Here is a 19,542-nt window from a genome sequence, read left to right on the forward strand (position 1 = left end):
AGGTTGAACTAAAACCCATCTTCCTACAGCTTCTATCCATTGGTCTTAACCCTATCCTTTCAGGAGGGTGTAAAATGCAGTCGATTATTTTGCTCATACAACAACTGTACTTTTTGCCAAGGACCCTCTTCAAGGTTGCTGAAGAGGTTCTCAGAGCTGAACTAAGTTGTTTCAGGTACAGTTTGACCAGAATAAAGAAGAGCAGGATCTTACCTGCCTTATTCTGCATAATATATTCCTACAGTAGCAGCTTTTGGTAACAGTATTTTGTCAGCCACATTACACTCTTGATTCACATTATGCTTACTGTTAGCTAAAATGTTCAGCATTTGCTGATGCTAATCCTGTTGGGTTTTGGAAAATTTTCAGGACCTCATGCTGAGGTCCTCCTATTAACTTCTATTACATTCATCTCTCTAAGCCTTTTGATGTTTATTTAGAGCCAGATTCTGGTAAAAGCACAAGCATAATCTCCTAACATTTGAACATCTGCAACATGAATATGCCTTTCTCTTTTTCCATGTTATTAATACCATAAATATTAAACTATCAAGGTAGGTCTAAGGCCAAACCCCTGAAGTACACTGCTAGAAAACTCTCTTGAGATAGACATTTATTATTAACCAGCTTAACTGGGTTCAATCAACAGCCATCTAATAATACAACTCTTTAATCTTTCATATGTGTCTGTATTTAGTTCATAAGGCTCTAGGAAGATACTGTACCTTGTTGATGTCTCCTGGGGCTACCTCTTTTTCCTAATCTTTAGCATGTGCTTGTGTGTGCTCAGTGGTGTCTGACTCTATTTGACTCCATGGACTAGCCTGCCAGACTCCTCTGTCCATGGGATTTTCCAGGTGAGGATACTGGAGCAAGTTGCCCTTCCCTTCTCCAGGGGATCTTCCCAACCCAGGGAACGAACTGGAGTCTCTGGCATCTCCTGCACTGACAGGCAGATTCTTTACAACTAAGCCACCTGGGAAGCCCAATCCTTAGCATAGTAAATTTCAAAAAAAAAAGGAGATGATATGACTTGTTTTCAAGGTTCTCAGTCTGTCTCCTTGTCAACATCACTGCCTCCTCTCAGTGCTCACAACCAGAAGCTGGTATTTCATTTCAGAATCTTACCCAGTGACTAGGCAGAAGGATGCTTAGACAGGAAGCAGGCTGGGAGAGGGCTTCCTGGGCCATCCCACTCTCTACCTCCTATGATCCTGGGTAAAGCTCTGCTTTCTCTGAATGTTGAGATCAGTAAAACAGACACCCCTGCCAAAGGGCACAGGAGGCATCAGGACAGCTCTGGAGTCTGAATGAATGGGAACCAAAGCATAGTAAAGGCAGCCTGGCCAGCTCATGAGATTTCCCTCCATGCTTTCAACCACAGAAGTAAGGAATTACAAGCTTTCACAAGCATTACCAGAGATAGAGATATTAGGAGCTTCCAAGGGAAGCAAGAATGAAAAGAGATAGATTGGCGGAGAGACAGAGGGTTTTGGATTCCAAAGAGTAGAGAGAAAGACTCAAGGTCTTCATTCATAACTTCTAAATCTCCAACCCCTAAACTTCCAAGCATTCAAGTTTTTTCTTCTTCTCAGTGTGGGCATTTCAGTTAAGAAATCACCAGAAAATAATAATAACCTCTTAGGGAAAAATTATAAAATATTTAAAGAACTAAGAGCTATAAGAAAAAATAAGAGCAACCCAGCAGAGCAGAAGCAGGGTTAACAGAACAGAAAAAGTAGTGATTCACAATAAGATTAATAAATATACTTAAAGTGTTAAAGAAGTATTCTTAGAAATAGGAAGCAGGAACAAGCATTATAAAGAACCAACCAAATATATTTGGTATTAAAAGTATAGTTGCTAAAATGAATAGCTCAGAAAGTGGTTTGAGAAATACAATAGATTCAACCAAAAGCCTTAGGTATCTTCCCAAAAGGCATTAGAATGGAATTAAGTGGGGTAAGAGGGCTTCCCTTTTGTCTCAGCTGGTAAAGAATATGCCTGAAATGTGGGAGACCTTGGTTCGATCTCTGGGTTGGGAAGATTCCCTGGAGAAGGAAAAGGCTACCCATTCCAGTATTCTGGCCTAGAGAATCCCGTGGACTACAGTTCATGGAGTCACAAAGAGTTGGACATAACTGAGGGATTTTCAGTTAAGGCAGGGGTCAGAAGAAAAGAGAATAAAATGATAAAGGTAGAAACTTCCGCATCCAACTAATTAGAATTTCAAGACAAGAAGAAGAGGTAAAACGAAGGTAGGGTACATTTGAAGAAATGATAATTGAGAGAGTCCTAGACCAGATTTAAGACTTTGGGTTGAAAAAGGCAAAGAGGGAGTCAATCCAGATCAACAAGAAAGCTTACCTTTCCAGAAGCCACCTTATAGGCTACTGGCCAGAACTGCCCCATGTGACATGGAGAGATGAGGCCCTGATTAACTTAGACCAATCATATTTCATCTATGAAGTTATATGTGTTTTTAATGGTTCTATTTTTTCCAGAACATTAAAATCATTGAAAACTGAGAAGTCAGTGTATTAAAACTCATGTTACTTTATGTCTAAATATTTCAGTTCAGTCGCTCAGTCGTGTCCGACTCTTTGTGACCCCGTGGACTGCAGCATGCCAGGCTTCCTTGTCTATCACCAACTCCAGAATCTTGCTCAAACGCATGTCCATCGAGTTGGTGATACTATCCAATCATCTCATCCTCTGTCATCCCCTTCTTCTCCTGCCTTAAATCTTTCACAGCATCAGGGTCTTTTCTATTGAGTCAGTTCTTTGCATTAGGGGGCCAAAGAATTGGAGTTTCAGCATCAGTCTTTTCAATGAATATTCAGACTGATTTCCTTTAGAATGAACTGGTTGGATCTCCTTGTTGTCCAAGGGACTCTCAAGAGTCTTCTCCAACACCACATTTCAAAAGCATCAGTTCTTCAGCACTCAGCTTTCTTTATAGTTCAGCTCTCACATCCTTAAATGACTACTGGAAAAACCATAGCTTTGACTAGATGAGCCTTTGTTGGCAAAGTAATGTCTCTGCTTTTTAATATGCTGTCTAGGTTGGTCATAGCTTTTCTTCCAAGGAGCAAGCATCTTTTAATTTCATGGCTGCAATCACCATCTGCAGAGATTTTGGAGCCTAAGAAAAGAAAGTCTGTCCCTGTTTCCATTGTTTCCCATATTTGCCCTGAAGTGATGGGACTGGATGCCATGATTTTAGTTTTCTGAATATTGAGTTTTAAGCCAACTTTTTCACTCTCCTCTTTCATTTTCATCAAGAGGCTCTTTAGTTCCTCTTTGCTTTTGCCATAAGAGTGACATCATCTGCCATGGATCGTGTTTGAGGTTATTGATATTTCTCCCTGCAATCTTGATATCAGCTTGTGCTTCATCCAGCTGAGCATTTTGCATGATGTGCTGTGCATGTAAATTAAATAAGCAAGGTGACAATATACATCCTTGACATACTCCTTTTGCAATTTGGAACCAGTCCTTTGTTCCAAGTCTAAAACAGGCTTGATTGTAACTTTACTTTCTTGACTTCAATAGAAGCAAACTCAACAATATTATTTTCAACTTGAGGCAAGATCAGCCAAGAAGTCAGTTTTGGCCACCTGTTACAAAGGGCTGACTCATTGGAAAAGTCCCTAAAGCTGAGAAAGATTGAGGGCAGGAGGAGAAACAGGAGACAGAGGATGAGATGGTTATATAGCATCACTGATTCAATGGACATGAGTTTGGGTGAACTCCAGGAGACAGTGAAGGACAGGGAAGCCTGGCATGCTGCAGTCCATGGGATCACAAAGAGTTGAACACGACTTAGTGACTGAACAAGAGCAACAACAGTTTCGGAAATTTATGACTGGCTCTGAGATGATGCAGGATGCCCTGAAGAGAAAGGACCGCCTGCACATTTGGTTCTAATCTGCACATGACATGGATCATGTTTGAAATGGGCCATACCTCCTCCCAGTGCTTCGGGGGCCCCATCAGCTAATACTGATCGCTCCTCAGTTGCTCCTTAAAAGGCTTTGCAGGCTTTAAAACCCCATCACAGGTGTGCCATGAATGCCACAAGTCCTGCCCATCCACCAGTCAATGTTTGCTTGCAAAACTCTTCCATTTGTTTGATTGGGAGAGCTATTCAGACTGCTCAGGTTGAAGCCACACCTACCTTTGTGAAACATACTTTGTGGATCTGCTAAGTCATTTAGTTAGAAAATCATAGGAGAGTGGGTGATCAATTCTACTCAGGTTCTTCTCACCTGGTTGTAGTGAAGCTGTCTTTATGGCAATCTCCTTGGCCACCACCAAAGTCTATCTTTCCAAGTAATGGTGATATCCCAATTAAAAGTGAAAATCTAGGTGCCGGTCAAATGTTTTGGAGAAGGACTAAAAGAATTATTGAAAAGTTGATAAATTATTGAAACCACAGTTTTTTGATTATTTTTAAGGTAAGAATGGAATTGATTCTTTCTTCTGTTCTCCCTGATTCATTCTATTTCTACCCTCTTTGGAGGTAGGTGAGCTGTTCATAGAAGCAGGATCGTCTGCTCATTGGAGAATTTAAGTCCTATAAGTGTGTGAGTACGTGTTCTCAGTCTCTCGCGTGTGTCTGACTCTTTGTGACTCCGTGGACTGTAGCCCACCAGGCTCCTCTGTCCATGGGATTTTCCAGGCAAGAATACAGGAGTGGGTTGCCATTTTCTACTTCAAGAGATCTTCCTGACCCAGGCATTGAGCCCTCATCTCTGCATCTTCACATTGGCAGGTGGATTCTTTACCACTGAGTCACCTGGGAAGCCCAGGTCCTATGGTATTGGATCTCAAACTTTTAGAGGCCATCAGAATTATCTAGAAGGCTTGTTAAAACACAGTTGTCTGGCTGGGTTCCAGCCCCCGAGTTTCTGATTCAGCAGGTCTGGGATACAGCGGAATACTTGCTTTTCTAATGAATTCCCAGGGCCTGTTGATGCTGCAGGCCCAGGAACTGCATTTTCAGACACATTGTACTGGAGTGATGTGTGTAAATAGAGAAGTCTTGCTAAACAGCAAGATTTCGCTTTCAAGTGATAAGTGTATCTATTCTATAACACAAGTAAGTGGACACTTGTATTGAAATAAACCAAAATTGCACACACAGACCACATACTGGTCCAGTTGTTTGGAATAGTCCTTCTCAATCTTTAAATGCACTCGACATCACCCAAGAAGCTTGCTAAAACACAGATTCCAATCCAGGCAATATGAAGGAAAACACTGGATTTCCATTTCTCACTTGTGATGCTCCACAGCTCACACTTGAAGCAGCAAGAGGGTAAAAATAAGCCCTATTTGACACAGCTTTTCATTAAATCCCTTACTGTTGGTTCAGAATAGAAGGCTTTTGTTCCTGTGAACAACTGGTGAAAAATACATTAAATTCAGAAACGTTTGGGGTTTTTTTCCACTAACATTTATTAAAAAACAAATTTTTATTGCATGACTTCTGTGTTGAGCAACTTCCTTAGTATTTCACTTCCCTTCAGTGAGGGAGATGCCGAGAAACATACAGAATGTGAGATGGTCTGAGATGCAGTCTCATCCAGAGCTTTTGGGCCTCAGGGACTCCTAGATCTTTATTTTAACCGCCACCCCCGCCCCCCCCCCTCCGGAGCACCAGCAGTTCTCCAGAACTTCAATCTGACTTTATGAGAAAGGTGGCTTTGATTGGGCAGGATTCCCACCTTGGTGCAAAGCAACTTTAATACGAGGATTGACCTCAAGTAATAGAAAAGGCCCCATCCACTGGTTCACCACCTATGATCAATGAAATGAAATCAGGTTCAGCTGCCAGGGCAACCTCCTTACAGCATCAGCAGCAAGCATTTTACAGCTTCCTCTGTCCAGCACAGTCCCAAATATACATACATTAGAGCCAGGATGACCACCCCTTCCGGTTTACCCAGGGCTATCTGCATTTTGGCACTGAATGCTTTGCATCCTAGGAAAACGCTCAGTCCCAAACAAACAAGGACAGTTGGTCAGCCTGTGTGCAACATGGCAGGGATCTTTGCTGGTATTCTTTCTGCTCGATTCCCACCCGTGTGGCACGCTGGAATTCCGTTTACACCTCCACATCCTCATCTGTTCTTTTTCAAGTTAAATAAATCAGAAAGAGAAAAACCAGTATCGTATATTAACACATATATGTAGAATCTAGAAAAAATGATATAGATGATCTTTTTTGCAAGGCAGGAAAAGAGACATAGATGTATGGTCAAATGCATGGATACCAAGGGGATTGAGGGGGGGAGAGTTTAGGATGAACTGGGAGATTGGGACTGACACATATACATTATTGATACTATGTATAAAAAAGATGACAATGAGGACCTACTGTGCAGCACAGGGAACTCTACTCAGTGCTCTGTGGTGACTTGAATGGGAAGGAAATCCAAAAATGGGGGACATATCTATATGTGTAGCAGACTCATTTTGCTGTGCTGTAGAAACTACCACAACACTGTTAAGCAACTATATTCCAATAAAAAACTAATTTTAAAATAAATAAAATGATTTTATCATTTTATTTTTACATTTTTGTTTATTGCACTAATTTCCATGCTGTGCTTATTTGCTCAGTTGTCTCCCACTCTTTGCAACCCCATGGAGTCATGTACAGATATCTGTACTTTCTTGCATGGAATTGGGCTTCCATGGTGGCTCAGATGGTAAAGAATCTGCCTGCAAAGTAGGAGACCTGGGTTCAGTCCCTGGATTGGGCATTTTCCCGATCCTCTAGATCCCCTGGAGGAGGGCATGGCAACCCACTCCAGTATTCTTGCCTGAGAATCCCATGGACAAAGGAGCCTGGTGGTCCATGGGGTCATAAAGAGTTGGGCACGACTGAAGTGACTTAGCATGCAGGCACGCAATCCATCCCAAATACCATTGACTTCATGCTCAAGAGGTGGGAATAAGAGGATTTCTACTAAGCATCAAGAAGTTGAGGAGCAGTTTCCATTTCCAAAGCTTACTGTAAAGACAAAAGAATACAAGACTTAACTCATGACTACATTTGGAAACTTCTAGCTTTCTTAAAGCTAGCATTGTTATATTCTGCAAGTGAACTTCTTCAATCAAATGCCAACGTTAGTTATCAATGCAAAGCTAAATAATCGGATCTCAGCAAAAAAGCTAGATGGCCCCATACTGAACACTCATTACAGAAGATATACAAGAAATGCGGATATTAGCCTGGTATTTCCAGATAAATTGAAAGTGTGATACCAGATCTTTGTGAAGCAAGAAGGCATTATTTATCTATTCCCTCCAACATCCTAGGAAGCTTAATGAATATAGATGATTCACCTGGAGTCTGAAATGGCAAACAGCAATCTCCCTCCAACAAGATGAATGAACACATGGCATAGCTGGACTACTTCATTCGTCAAAGAGGCAATCAGCGTTCACTGAAGACATCCAGAGGTTTCATCATCTCCCCATATTTTCTAAGGTGAATCTGACTCCTCCTTGATGTTTCGGTTCTTTCAATTCAAGAATTCCCTAGCACATTCTCTGATTTCAGGCTTATTACTTGGATTCCTTGACAAATTAGTAAGGTTGGAGAGGGGAGAAATTATTATGATATTTGTCAGAGGACATATCTCGGAACTGTCTGTTGCCCAACTCTTATCAAAAACTTTGCCAAGATAATTGATACACTTGATGGTCTGAAAATCAATAAATGATACATTTCTCAATATACTCCATGCTTCTCTGTAGATTAAGTCAGACAGTCAGAAAGCAGATTTGTTTGTAGAAACCTGCCCAGGATTTTAAATACTGTTTTTACTAAGTCACACACTTGTATCCAGAAAAGGCTACAGAATCAAGGTTATTAAAAAGAGGATCAATTTTATAATAAAGCCATTGCCTTATACACTGCATGATGCCTGGCTCCTATACTACATAGAGCCACAGATGTAGCTTTCAGAACAAATGCCAAGAATACTTTTACTTTTCCAGAGAAACTGATATGTGTTCTTTGGGTGGCCCAGGGAACCAATACAACTGAAGATACTTTTCTTTTTCTCTAACCACAAGAAAGTGCAAAGCCAAATTTTCAGTTCAACTTTAACAATATAAGAGTCTGTGGGAGTTGCCTGCACTGTGATCTTGCTTACATATCAGTCTTCTGATTTGTCTTTTTGCTTTTTCAAATTTTTTGACAATTTTCTTAAATGTTTTGCAATTTTTAAATTTTTTAGTGTCTGTCTAAGGGAAGGAGGGAAGAGAGATATGGAAAGAAGTGGGGAGGGTGGAAGGGAGAAGGAAGGAAAGAAGAGTAAAGCAGGTAACAAAATAAATTGGTTCAAATGGGATTAGAGTGCTCCAGGAATCAAGAATGATCGATGTATCCTTTTCCCCTGCTGAATGTCACTGGCAAACAAACAGATTTGACAAGTTTTACTAGCATCACATCCTTCTTAAAGAAATAGAAAGGATTCTTTAACACAAGCTACATGGGTTGTTTCAGCCAAATATCAATAGCAGACTTTTCAGATGCAGAAGAGAAAACTGAAAGCTAGACAACCAGGAGAGGAGACCTTGGCCAAAGGAACAGGAGAGTCAATCAGTTCTAACCAGAAATAACTGTAAAGCTATTCATTCTGCATACTTGAGAGATGAGTCACTGAATTGAATAAGTCTTCAACTTTCTTCCAGTTTCTTAAAATGTATTTTTATTGAGGTAACATTGGTTTATAACATCCTATAAATCTCATGTGTACAATATTATATGCAGCTCAGGAGAGTGAGACAGAAGCTCCATGAGGCTACCTATGCCACCACTCAGATAGGAGCTGAAATAGCGCAAGTGCCTCAGACTCCATCATGCTGGGTCTTGTCCTACTGGGGCAATTCTCTGACATGTCCTCATGAATTTAAATGACAGCTACAGAATCCCAGTTGTTATTGCAGCCGCTCAGTCATGTCTGACTCTTTGCAACCCCATGAATGTCAGCACGCCAGGCTTCCCTGTCCTTCACTATCTCCCAGAGTGGCTCAAATTCATGTTCATTGAGTCAGTGATGCCGTCCAATTATTTCATCCTCTGTCACCCCCTTCTTCCTCTACCCATGATCTTTCCCAAGAGCAGGGTCTTTTCCCAGTAGAGTATAATAAGACATAGATTTAGAAATATATTGGGGTAAATGAAACATTAGTAGACTCCTGAGAGACATAAAGAGAATAAACTGTATTTTCTTTGGCTTTTTTTTTTTTTTTTTGCAGAGCCAGTATTGACATGGGCATGAAAATCCCCATAGAATTGGAATAAAATCCCTTTGCATGTAGGATTTCATGGGAACACTTCCACAGTGGATAGGGTTCCATTCAGATTATGAACTAGCTAATGAATTAAATTTTTTTACAAAAAGAGAAGACCCACAGTCCCTGGGTACAGCTGATTGCTACCCTTTTGCAAAGGTGGCCACAGCTGCCCGATGCAAAAGCCAAGAAGAGAGTCAGACCAAAAACAGCGTTATTCCCAGAGGTCTGCAGGTATTTGTTCCTTCAGCTGATGTGTTATCTCCCTCAGACAGGAACATAAATAAATGTTGCCTCAGACAGCATCAAATATAAAAGCTGTGTATTTGAACTTAATTGTTTTCTGGCATGATTCCGTAAAAAAATAATGACATGCTTTCAGTTGAAGCACTTCCATGTAAAGCCAATTAAGCAAGAGAAACAACAACTGGACCGGGGTCAATAAAGGATGTTGGCTATTGTTCTGCGATGAGACAGGCTGTGCTGGTCACCATCTGTGGAAGCAAGTTAGGATGCTGTTTTCAACAAAGGTTGTCAAGGCCTGCTGGAAGTAAGATAACAAGCGGAAGGAAATTAGACCTCTGGATTAAAAAAAAATACACCTTCCCTTTCTTCTCGTTATGTCCTCTTTGTTCATAGTTATCTCTATTCTTTCCAAATCCAATTCTTGGGGAAAACTTGACCATTTGATGAATAGATACACCTTGGTGTGAAGGTACCTCTGGGTGTATCCTGCCCTGGGATATCTACCACTGAGCCATCCTTGATTTTAACATCTTAATTGAAATATAATTTGCAAAGCATAAAATCCATCATTTTATTTTTAAAATCTTTTGGCTATACTGTATAGTTTAGTTCCCCAACCAGGGATTGAATCTGGGTTCCAGCTGTGAAAGCACCAAGTCTTAATCATTTGACCACCAGGGAATTCCCTAAAATTCCTCATTTTATTGTTTTATTTATTGAACAATAGTTGATTTACAATGTTGAGTTAGTTTCTGATGTACATCAAAATGAAGCAGATGTGCATATACATATATCCACTCTTTTTAAGGCTTCCTTCCCATTTAGATCACACCAGATCATTGACTAGAGTCCCCTGTGCTATGCAGTAGGTCCTTATTAGTATGTACATACCAGTCCCAGGGCTTCCCAGGTGTTGCACCGGTAAAGAATCTACCAGCCAATACAGGAGACATAGGAGACGAAGTTTCACTCCCTGGGTTGGGAACATCCCCTAGAGGAGGAAATGGCAACTCACTCCAGTATCCTTGCCTGGGAAATCCCATGGACAGAGGAGCCTGGCGGGCGACAGTGCATAGAGTCGCAAGCAGTCGGACACGACTGAGCACGCCCATGTCATGTCATGTCATGTCATGTCATGTATAAAGCTCAGTCTTCCAACGTATCCCTCCTCCCCTCCTTTACTTTTTATATCCTTAACTCTAGTCTTGTTTTGTAGATAAGTTCATTTGTACCTCTTTTGTAGAGTCCACATCTAAGTTGTATTATATGATATTTTTCATTTTTGGTCTGACTTGCTTCAATCAGTATGACAATCTCTAGGTCCATCCATGTTGCAAAATTCTTCATTTTAAATGTACAATTCTATCACTGTAATATGTTTCTGCTCTAGTTTTAGAATGTTTCCATCACCCACAAACTATCTTTCATGCCCAACTGTAGTTGATCAACCCCTGTTCCCACCTCCAGCACCAGGTAACCACTAAAGTATTTTGTGCATCTATATATTTCTTAAAATTTGGACATTTCATATAAATGGAATCATGCTCGGGAGGAAGGCAACCAACTTGTATACAGTATGGCAGGTGAAGAAAAATCAAACTCATGAAAGAATTCCCCTCTCTTTTCTCCTAGAATTGCAACTAATTCTATTTTTCATTTTTAAATATTTACCCATTAAAATTTTATCTAAATTTTCCACTTTTTTTTTTTTGGTTGTGACTTGACAGCTTCAATAATTCCATTTTTCACACAGCTTGTATTTTTTTTTCCTGCTGGTTTGAGATGCTGCTGAAGTTGGACAGTAGATTCTATGAGTCTTTTGTTTTCTGGTTTGCATTCTATCGTATTTTATTTTTTAGTCCATCTATCACTTCATGTGCCATCAGGCAGTGTTCAGTCGCTCAGTCGTGTCTGATTCTTTGTGAGTCCATGGACCTGCCAGATTCCATGAGGATTCTCCTGGCAAGAATACTAACGCAGGTTGCCATTTCCTACTCCAGGGTGTCTTCCCGACCCAGGGATCAAGCCCTCGTCCCTTGGGTCTCCTGCACTGGCCGGCAGATTCTTTACCACTGAACCACTTGGGAAGCCCTCATGTGCCGTGGCCGCATCTTTAAAGCGGTTTTCACATCTGACAATGCTCATCTCCACTGTTGACGCTTCTTCAAAAAAAAAAGACGACATTTTTGTTTGCCTATTTTTCCCTACAAACTTTAGTTTATCTTTCACGGGAAAGAAATTTGTCATTCCAACTAAAAATGCAATAAGTATTAAAAGATTGATATGTGTATCTATATGATAGTAGGGTCTTTCAAAAGACAAATCATAAACTGGGAAATAATATTTGTAACTTATTATAGATAATGGATTAATTTCCCTAAAGTATGAAAAGTTTCTAGAAATAAAAAGACCAACAGCTCAAGAGAAATGGGGAAACCATATGAACGATTCACAGAAAAGGATGTCTACTAACCCACTGTTCAATAGCCTTACACTCAGTCTTACCCTGTTTTTTCTTTCTTATCTGAAAATGGACATAACAGTGAGAATAACAAGCAAACTTAACTCACTTTGGGGGAACACTTCTTTTCCTGAAATTGAAACTGAGCTTGGAAGAATGATACTACAAAAGGGAAGGAAAAGAGGGCAATTTCTGTACTGGAGGGACTCTTGGCAGTTATTGCAGCCCACAAAGACCACTAAAGAAACCCACTAATCATATGAAGTATCGTAGTGTCTCAAAATAAGGAATTAAGGAAAAGGAGTTATATGCTGATTTGGGGACAGTTATTAATCAAGACCTGGGCAATGACTGATCAAACTATATAAATAGGTGAATTGCTGAAACAGTTCAGTGGTCTTCTCTTTGGGACACATGGGTCCAGGCAGAGTTACCAGTAAAGCAGTATTTTTATGGTCTAACCTCAGAACGTGTTCATCTGGGGGAGCCAGGATTTGAACAAGTTGAGTTTTGATAGTTTTGTTGCATTTCATCTCATATTTTACAAGTTGTAGAACAGGATTGCAAGTGGCGATTTTCCTGTTTTCATTTCTCATGGTTGATATGGCATTTCAATATCCACCATAACTAATCCATTAGATGCGTACTATAATATTCATTTTATAGATGGGAAAATTGATGCACTATGACTTTAAGTATTTTGTCTAAATTCCCACAGTTATTAAGTGGCAGACTGAGTTTCAAAATCATGTCTGTCTAGTTCTCAAGCCTGGGCTTTGAACATCCACTCCGTATGTCTCTGAAGAAGGGATTCTTTACTTGGTGTACGTGAACTATCAGGAGGATTCACAACCCCTGCACATAGTTTGCTAAATATGTATTTTGGAAGCAGAGGGAGAATGCATACACTGATTCTCAGTGGGCAGGTAAACCAACAAAAGAAGCTAAAAGTCTTTGCCCTACAAAAATTCTCTCCCTAAACCTAGGACAACTTAATCCCGCCCTAGAATGGGGAGAGGACATCTATTTATTTTAAAAGCAAAATGGCCATGGTGACCATTTTCAGAGCCATTACAAGGATTGGGTTTCTCATTTGTAGTTCCTCTGGAGTTAAAGAGCTAAAAGGAAGCAGACAGGCAATGATTTTGGACTTGGAACCCATAAAAGAGGGAATCCATGGTTCTATCTAGCCAATGCAATTGTCTTGGGAAAGTCATGCAGTGCATCTGAAAGTCATCCAGTGTCCTTGGCTCTCTATATCAAGTCCATTTATCCCAGACAGATTCAAGTGGAAAGTGATTTCAAAAGGAAATCCAAAAAAGCAGGGGATATATGTATATGTATGGGCTTCCTGGGTGGCGCTGGTGGTAAAGAATCTGCCTGCCAATGCAGGATATATAAGAGATGCGGGTTCAATCCCTGGATTGAGAAGACCCCTGGAAGAGGCCATGGCAACCCACTCCAGTATTTTTGCCGGGAGAAGCCCTTGAACAGAGGAGGCTGGTGGGCTACAGTCCATAGCGTCACAAAGAGCTGGACACAACTGAAGTGACTTAGCACACACACGCACATGTATGTGTATAGTTGATTCACCTTGCTATACAGCAGAAATTAACACAAACTGTAAAACAACTATATTCCAGTTTAAAAAAAGAGGATAACTCTATTCTCTATGTGGTTCATGTAAAGTTGGAATAAGAATTAGAACTGCAACTTCTTCCCAACAAGGTCTCAATTCAGAAGCTTACCTTTATAAATTGAAAAGATATATACATGTATTATTCATACCATAATAGGTAAGTTTGTTTTTCCAAGAACAAGAAAACATGCTTTAACTCATCTGCTCATATGACTGGTTTTTCAAGTACAAATAGTGAAGGAGTTTGGAAATTATCAAAAGAAAAGATTATAGCTCATGGAGAAAAAAGTGTGTTTCTCTCTTACAGCTTGTTGCAAGCTATATTCTCCAAAACAGAGTGAATCGAGTGTCTTGAGGAGGAAGGTTATTGTAAGCTAACAGTAACAGGAAAAATCTCCCTATAGACACAAGGATTTAGCAACAGATTCTGCAAAGGCAAGGAGACAAAACAACCAGGCAGCTCACAAGACACAGCCAAAGTGAACTGTCTCCAGTTCACGGAGTCCAACAACTCCCTCTGCTTTGAACGCTTCACATTAGGCTGTTTTGTTTTGTTTTGTTTTGTTTTGTTTTTGTATGCTTATCACTATTGCAGCCAACCTGCAGCTGTTATGCACATTTCAGAATAAACGTTAATTTATAATAATGTATTGTTTGTCACAGAAGACAAGGGGGTAATTGAACTCTTTCCATCCGTCTGGATTTGGTGAGCAGCTGGTTAAAATCAGGATTTTGACATATTTTGCTTTCTAAATATCTCACCACCGTAACCCACCAGCCCAGCCATAGCTGTTTCCCCAGAATGCATGTTGGTGTCTATCATCTAACCTCCTTTGTTATTATTCTTCAGCCATCTGGCTGGAGGTTTGTCCTTACTCTCGGAAGTTTTGTGAAACAAGTGTCTGAGAATTCATGAGAAGAGACTCTATGCAACAAAAGGGCAGAGATTCTTCACTAATCAGACTCTGAAATTAACCATAACCAGACTGCATGCATGCCTGGAGTCAAATTATTCATATTACGAGAGAAACACAATAGCAATTTCGGGGCTGAAAAAGATTGTCTAGATCAGGCCTGTGGCAAACCATTAAAACTTATAGCAAATAAACAAACGGTGAATACAAATGTACGTTATATCCCTCTGGATATCCAGCTGGTAAAGGATAACACCAAGATTACATGCCCCTGAGAAACACTGAATAGGACCTTCATTAGACACCCTCTCTGAGAATCAAAAGATGAACCAGTAACTTCAGAAAAGTGCTGTTGTGAATCAAATGAGAACCTCCTAAATTTGTCAGAGGAAAATTCAATCAGACATCTATGTTGCCCCCAAATTTTGTCATATACAATTATTTATTTCATTGTAATGTCACACTCAGCTACTTAATGAACATTTCTACTAGCCAAAAAGGAAAAAAAAAATAGTGAATCTGAGTACAAGAAGTAATGGTCAGGTTGGTTCCTTACCATCAAAATTATTACACTGTTAATCCATATTCATGGTTATTATGGACTTCCAATATTGTCTTGTTTGTTTGTTTGTATATGGCCCACAAAGTTACAGAAATCTATAAATAATCATGAACCATAGACTCAGAGACCACAGTCAACACAAGTAAAACCAGATTTTGTATTTCTAAGGAGAATTAGTAAACTATCATTCTAATACTAGCTTATCAACTCCCACCAAGTCTGAAACAAAGTAAAAATGAAATCTCAGTGCATCACCCAAGACTTAGGGTCAAACCCAAAATAGACCAGGTCAAACAAGGCCTGAAGCTCAGCTTCAGTTAGTTTATAATGGTCTAGTATTCTGACTGCCCAAAAGAAAGATATTAAATCCTCTATATAGAAAGATAACATCATCCAAGGCCTCTAAAATAGTTCATAAGCATTGGCCAACATTCAACCAAAAATTACTAAGCATGAACATGAACAAATGACCAAAGCTAGACAACAGAAATAAACTCACAAGTGATGTAGCTATTGTAATATCAGACAAGCATATTTTTAAAAAATTTAATGAACAAAATAGAGAAATAGATGCACCTCTTACCAGAAAACTGGAATCTATTAAAAAGAGTCAAAAGAAACTTCAGAATTGAGAAAATAATTTACTGAAATTAAGAGCTCAGAAGAAGGATTTAGCAGCAGAATAGAGAAATAATGAATTGGAAGATTTGTCAGTAGATAAATTGCATTGGGACACAGAGAGAGAAAAGATGGAAAATTCATAAAAGAATATTTTAAAATATATGGGACACAGTGAAAAGTTCTAATGTGCATGGAAGTAAAGAATCAGAAGGATGAAAGATAATGAAATAGTATTTGGATAGATAACAGCTAAGAGATTTCTAAAACAGACATGAGATATCAAGCCATAGGTTCATGAAATTGTAAAAAGCAAAGCAAGATGAATTCAAAGACAATCAAAGCTAAGAATCTATAGTAAAACCTCTTAAAACAGAGAAAAAAATAAAATTTCAAAAGCAGCCCAATTATGCATTCCTATAAGAAAACCTACAGATATCATCAAACTCAAAGAGCAAACTTTAGAAATATCTTTAATTCTGAAGAGCAAGAGTAGGATATCCTCTATTTTTTCAAGTGTTCAATAGTTTCAGATCATTTCTAGGGGCCTATTAAGGCCTTTAAGTTTGGGATATTTTGTCTTTTCCCATTTGGTACAAGATCCAGGAAATGAAAATATCTGAGTCTAAACTCAGAATCCATCATGAATACAAGTACAAACAGATATTTTTACTAGTTAATACAGTAAAATAAAACTTTACAAAGACTGGTATTTACTCTCCTTATTTAGAGGTTATTGATTATTTATATATCTAATGGCATAATAATAGAACTAATTCTAGTGAATAAAATTAATATATAAAACTTGATAACCTTATTAAACACCACTAATCAAATAGCAAGAAAACTGCTATGAATTTGACAAGCTGACCCTGAAATTGACATGAAACAGCAAAGGCTAAATATAACTAAGACAATTTTATAGGCGAGAAACAAAGTATTGGAATCAGATAAACTGATATTAATTCATACCACAAAGTATGATGGTTAAATATAAGGTATGGATACATTAAATCGGGAAAAAATAGATATTATTAAAGTTAATTCATATATATATTAAAATTTGACATATGACTCAATGTAAGACATGGTCTTCCTGATAGAATGATAGTTTACATAGTCTAAAAAAAAAAAAACAACTCATGATGGAAAAATAACCAAAAATGTGGAGACATACAAGTATCTGTATATATTATTGCTATTTTTCAATCAGTAAGTCATATCTGACTCCTTAGACCCCTTGGACTATAGCCCGCCAGGTTCCTCTGTCCATGGAGTTTCCCAGATAAGGATACTGGAATTGGTTGCCATTTCCTTCTTCAGGAGATCTTCCCAACCCAGGGACTAAATCTGTTTCCTTCATTGGCAGGCAGATTTTTTTTACTGCAGAACCACACGGGAAGCCATATATATATATGCCTAGTTGATGCTTTTGAACTGTGGTGTTGGAGAAGACTCTTGAGAGTCCCTTGGACTGCAAGGAGATCCAACCAGTCCATCCTAAAGGAGATCAGTCCTGGATGTTCATTGGAAGGACTGATGTTAAGGCTGAAACTCCAATACTCTGGCCACCTGATGTGAAGAGCTGACTCATTTGAAAAGACTCTGATGCTGGGAAAGACTGAGGGCAGGAGAAGAGGATGACAGAAGATGAGATGATTGGATGGCATCACCAACTCAACAGACATGGGTTTGGGTGGACTCTGGGAGTTGGTGAAGGACAGGGTGGCCTGGCGTGCTGTGGTTCATGGGGTCGCAAAGAGTCGGATGTGACTGAGCAACTGAACTGAACTGAAGTGGCAGGCAGATTCTTTACCATCTAAGCCACCAGGAAAGTCCAATTAGTGAAAGCAGGAATCTAAAAATGCAAGGAATTTCTGAATTTAGTTTTTATCCTGGATTCATTCATCTTGATGAACCATAGTTTTTACTTCCATATTTTTATGCAATATGGAGAACAGGGAAAGAAACCCAAGTTTATCCAAAAATTAACAATCAACTAAGAAATGTCTGCCTAAAACTAGAACCCCAAAGGCCTGTTCTCTCAGTGTTTAGGTGAAGGAGAGAAAAAAGTCACATTGCAAAAAGGCAGAGCAAGAAATTTGCCAAACTCTGTTGGGCAGAGAGGGGATAAGAGTTCCACTGTAAGCTGGGCTTTATGAGAATTTGAGAGCAGAGTCACATGATATGTGTCCAGAACACCTCCAGCCAAGAATATATATTAAAACTGTCTTGGCAGTTATTGTTTCACATATCTGCAAGAAAGAAAACACACTTCTTTAAAAAAAAATAAGAATGCCTGCTGAAAAATAAATAAGAGTATGTAAAGAACAAAAATAATAGCATAAAGAATGACCTAAAGTATTATAATTATCATACACAGAAGATAAAATTCATATACTTAATGTCTTTCAAGAAATAAAGACTTTAAAATATTTTTAGAAAATAAAAATTAACATGAGACTATAAAATATGACCCAGATGGTTTCTTACAAGTTTAAACAAATCCTCTAAGAAAGACAACATTAACTTAGCCTCAAATATAGAAAACCAAAATCAATGGATCTGCACAGAGAACTGATACATCCATCAGCATACTAGAAAAATATAATCAAAACCACTATAAGGGACTGCCCTTGTGACCCAGTGGTTAAAACTCTGCTCTTTCACTGTAGGAGGTGTGGATTCAAACCCTGGTTAACAAATTAAGATCCTGGATGCTGTCCAGAGAAGCCAAATAAATCAATAAATAATCTTAAAAAGAAAAACCCATAATGACATAACCTAATACTTGTCATGATGGCTATTATAAGAAAAAAACACACAATAATTATTGATGAGGCTGTGTAAAAATTGGAACATTTGTATACTGTTGTTGAGAATGAAAAATGGTGTAGCCACTTGAGAAAATCTCAAAAGTTGAAAATAAAGCTGCCATATGATTCAGCAATCCTACTTCTGAGTATCTATCCGAAAGAAATCAGCACTCCCGTGATCATTGCAGCATTCCACAATACGTGCAGAAAGAAATGGTAACCCCCTCCAGAATTCTCACCTGGGAAATCCCACGGACAGAGGAGCCCATCACGGGAGTCAGACGCAACTTAGCAACTTAAACCATCACCACACCTAGTGACTTAAACCACCACCACACCACAGTATATAGCCAAGGTGCGGACGCAGCCCAACTATCCATGGACAGATGAATGGATTACACACACACACATACACACAGTGCGATACTATTAATCTTTACAAAAGAAGGAAATTATGTGATATGTATAAACATGGACAAACTTTGAGGATACTTTGTTAAGTGAAATAAGCCACTCACAGAAGCACAAATACTGCATGATTCCATTGATATGGGGTTTCTAAAACGGTGAAGCTCATACAGATTGGAATGGGGTTTGTCCAGGCCTGGGAGTGAGGGGGGAGGAGAATGGGGAGATACTTATCAATGGGCACAAAGTTTGAGTTAAGCAAAAAGAATAAGCTCTAAAGACCAGATTACAAAATTGTAACTTTAATCAATAATGCTGTATTGTACACTTAAAAATTTGTTAAAAGTGTATATTTCAAGTTAAGGCTCTTCATTACACTACCACAAATAAAATAGATAGCTAATGAAAGGCTGCTATATAGCACAGGGCGCTCAGTTTGGTGCTCTGTGATGACCTAGAGGGGTGGCATGGGGGAAGGGTGGGAGGGAGGGGATATATGTATACATTCAGTTGATTTACTCTGTTGTATTGCAGAAACTAACATGACATTGTAAAGCAAT

Source organism: Ovis canadensis, chromosome 18 (assembly GCF_042477335.2).
Source record: "Ovis canadensis isolate MfBH-ARS-UI-01 breed Bighorn chromosome 18, ARS-UI_OviCan_v2, whole genome shotgun sequence".
Classification (NCBI taxonomy): domain Eukaryota; kingdom Metazoa; phylum Chordata; class Mammalia; order Artiodactyla; family Bovidae; genus Ovis; species Ovis canadensis.